Genomic DNA, 4,032 nt, shown 5'->3' with positions numbered 1-4,032 from the left:
GGTCTACTCCTTTGAGTTCTTCTTGGGACCAAGCAAATATGTCTATATACTCTAGTAAGAGAGAAATAATACTTTCTTCCTCTTCCTCAGTCAAGTCATTGGCTATAAAGATAGGTCCAGGTGTCTCCCCTTCCTCCCTGGCTAAATTAACCTACTTGACTTTGGTGGGTCCTTCGATTGGTTCACTTGCTTGCCCCTATCGTTTGGCTCCCAGAAAGATCACTACTCTATCACCTTTTTTGAATTTCGTGAATTACTTTAGTAGATCCCCCTATATATCCTTAGGTAGCTTCCGTCGTTCCTCCCTTAACCGTCGGTGCCTTAGGTGGACGGGTAGGTCCCCCTTGGTGCATCTAGTCTTGGAAGGTCGAGGTATCTCAAGATCACTATCTCAGCTAACTTCTGACTCAGAACTGAACTCTTCATCTTTGCTAGAAGGGAGAGTCCCTCCTAGTGGTTGTAGCTCAGAAGGTGAGTCCATTTTCTCAGCAGTGGTGCGAGACTTAGTTGTGGGCTAGGCCTGCTTGCTCATAGTCAATTGCACCTATGTGCTCCAACTAGATTCGATCGCAATCCATGCACATGACTCTTGTCTCTATCCTAAAGGTGATCTTCTTACATGGTGGTCTAGAGTCAGCTCGTATTTGTTTGATTACATGTCCCCCAATGTCATATTCTATAGTGTCTATTTTCCCTTCGCTCTCATCACTAAAGGAACAACAATCTTCATATTTGTCATCATAGCTATCTTTGTCCGATTACTCACCATCTCCCAAGTCCTGATATGTCTCTTCTCATTGAACAGACCCAATTGTACATCAAGTTTAAATTGTGCACCTTGGGCCATGCCACTTAGGCTCATTCAAGATATCTTGGAGTGGGTTGAGATTCATTGCTAGATTGCCAGCAAACTTTTCAGTCAAATCCTATGATCTCTAGGAGCTCTCATTTATTGTTCGAGACTTGGAATGTGATAGAATTGGGTCTTCCGCATAGGCTTCCAGCCATCATGCAGACTAGTATTGAGGGTGTGTCCTTGGGCTTGCCAATTGTCTTGATGGCTTATTTGTACTCCTCATTGTCCAAGCACAACAAGTCAATGGTGAGCAAGAACATGCATCCAGTCTCACTTGTCCTCAAGACATGGGATATACTCAGTTAAGGGCCCATAGGATTTCTTAATCTAGCCATCACCCTTCAACATGGTGGAGATGGCATCCAGGTCAACTGACGTAGTCTTCCAGGTGTCTATCTCTACTCTTACAGCTTGTGTTTGATTGCCTAGGAAGATGAGACCATTGCCCCAATCTTCTATGACTCTCGCGTTGCGCATCCAAGGGTCGACCTAGTAGGATGTCAAAATCCACTCCCTTCATGACTATAAAGTCAACAGAGAATTGGACTCTAGCGATCTTCACTAACCGATTCTTTAGCATGCCGAATGGTTTCATCTTCATTCCATTAGCCAGTGTGATGTTGAACCTGGTAGTCTCGGACTGGTGGATTACCCCAAATTTGGAGTATTGCGTGGCTTAGTAGACTAACTCATGTGTCTATGATTCCCTTTCTCGACTGGTGGGTTACCCCAAATTTGAAGTATTGCGTGGCTTAGCAGACTAACTCCCGTGTCTATGATTCCCTTTCTTGTGACATCTCCAATAGCTAAGATCGGCAAGACTACATGCATCCATGTGCCTTCCTAAAAAGCATTGGTGTGCAAGGACTTAGGCATGCAATGTAGTATTAGGTAGGCTCGGTATTTGCATTTCTACGTCGTGCTCATGCAAGTCTGTGGCAGCTTCCTCATTTGATTCTTTGACCCATTGTTTTAGATCTTGCCATAGCGATGGATGCTACCTAAGTAGGTCTCCTAAACTTAGAGTCACAGTGGTGGTCACTGATGTATTAAGGAGGTTGCTAGTAGCTGCTTTCCTCTCTCTTAACTCTGTGGTTCTTGGCCAATGGCCTTGACTAATTTGCTGGCCTGTAGCATTTAGACTTTTTCTAAGCCACATTACTTGTGGTGTAGTCGTATCCCTCGATTTTGGTCGTGGGGGTGAAATTGATGTGCTTATGTTTGAGAGATTATCAATCTCGTCTTCTAGTATGGATTCAGTGTCTTTTAGGTGCTCTTGGACTTCTTTCATCCACTCCACTTTCTTGATGGCTTTGAGTTGGCACTTTAGGTTGGGGTACTCCCCGACCTTAGCACTTCCCTTTTCAGACCTCTTTGGAGCTAACATTTCTGCCTTTGAGTTAGTGACTTTCTTTCCAGCAAGTAGTGTCATGCACTTTCGGTTTTGAGTGTGACCTTAGTGTTTGGTCTCTTCTTCCTCTATCTCTGACTCTTCTTTCCTATTGAGGTTGTTTCAAGATTTCAAGTCCGTGGCAATCAATGATATGTTGACCTACTTTGTCTATGTGTGGGTCATGGCATGCAATGGGATAGGTGTGGCCTCCCCATCGAGTGTCTCGACACCGAACAACCCCAATGGGATCGATGGCTCATTTGTCAAACTAGAGAATGGCTTTCGTCTAGGGAAATGACAAAGAGATGAGTGATTCCACACTCAATGCATCTTAGGTTAGCCTTGTCTCTATTTGCTTGCTCCCTTTTGGGGTAGCACGAAGAAACATGTCATGGATGACTGCAAGTCCAACACAATTAATTGGCTCTTGTGTTTGCCCTCCTAGGCCTTTATCTCTCCCTCTACCTAACGCGATCACCGGTATTCGTCAGTAGTCCATAAGGATTGCATTGCCTTCTTTTTCATACAATGCACAAGGGTGTACATAAGGCTCTTCATTGTTTGGCTCCAGTGGACTAAAGTGTCACTTGGTGGATGGGTTATGTAGGGTCCATGTGGTCTAGGGATACCTGTAGGGTTTATCTCCATCCTAGGGATAGTCAACTTAGTGTCATTAGGTGTTAGGAGGGTCAATGGGGCTTTCCTTCCAAAGAAGTTCGGCGACCTATTTACAAGGTAGGGTTGATCGTAAGGCTATGAGTATGGGAGTCTCTGAGGTAATCGACAATGTATGGCATTATGCCTGAACCTACCGCAATTAGTGCAAGGTCATGACCTAGGGTCCAGACACTTGGCTGCTATGTGGTTTTTGCCACAATACACTCATTGGACATGTGGGTGCATTGGTTGTCTCATCATCTCCTGCAATTTGGCTATTTCCATCTTCATCTCTGCTAGCTCTTGTCATGAATCACTGCCCTTCCCTTTATCTTAAGCACTTGGGCCTGATCTCTTGCTCGGCATTGAAGCTCTCTCGGAATTCCTAGTGCTGGACTCTTCTCAATTCGAGCTCGTGGAGCTTCTCTCCTTGAGCTGGTCATCCACTCTAATAGCTTCTTCAAAGAACCTTGCCAATGTGTCTTGCTGTAGGCTCGAGTTGCCTGCCAAGGCATTATAGAGCTCTTTACTTCATATTCCATTAATGAATACTGTGGACACTGCTCTTTCAGTAAGTCTTTCACCCATAGGGATTCTCTTGAAGAGGCTCCTCACATGGGTCATGTAATCTCGGATGTCCTCTTTCTCTCTTTGCTCCGTTGAGATTCAGCAATCACACTCATTGACAGCCTCTTTGTATGGAGTTTCAGGGCCAAGGACATGCAGGCTTACCTATCCCATATGCACAGTGGTGCCTACTGCAGTTTCCTACTTTCCTATAAAGCATTGTACTTGCTTCCTTTTCTTAATGCAATGATAGTACTCTTTTCTTTTCAGTAAAGTGTCAGTGTCATTGTCCACATACACAAGATTGTGTTTATGAGTCCAAGTCTCAATCTTGGAACCTAATTCACTTGTGTAACAAATAGTGTCTTTCTCTTCTCCATCATGAGCCTACTCTTCTCCTTCCATCCACCATAACTCACTGCCATGTCCTAGATCCCGCATCTTTCACATGGTATCAAAGCACAGATGGGCATGGCACTACTCCTTCAGCTCCATTTCACTTTCATCTAGCTCAGCTTGAGCTCAGTCCAGCTCAAGATTTCATCTTCTACTCTTTTTT

Source organism: Lygodium microphyllum, chromosome 28 (assembly GCF_053477565.2).
Source record: "Lygodium microphyllum isolate KBCC chromosome 28, Lygodium_microphyllum_v1.1.10, whole genome shotgun sequence".
In the NCBI taxonomy this organism is placed as follows: Eukaryota; Viridiplantae; Streptophyta; class Polypodiopsida; order Schizaeales; family Lygodiaceae; genus Lygodium; species Lygodium microphyllum.
The sequence above is the reverse complement of the archived record's forward strand: the minus strand, read 5'-3'. Positions refer to the sequence as shown.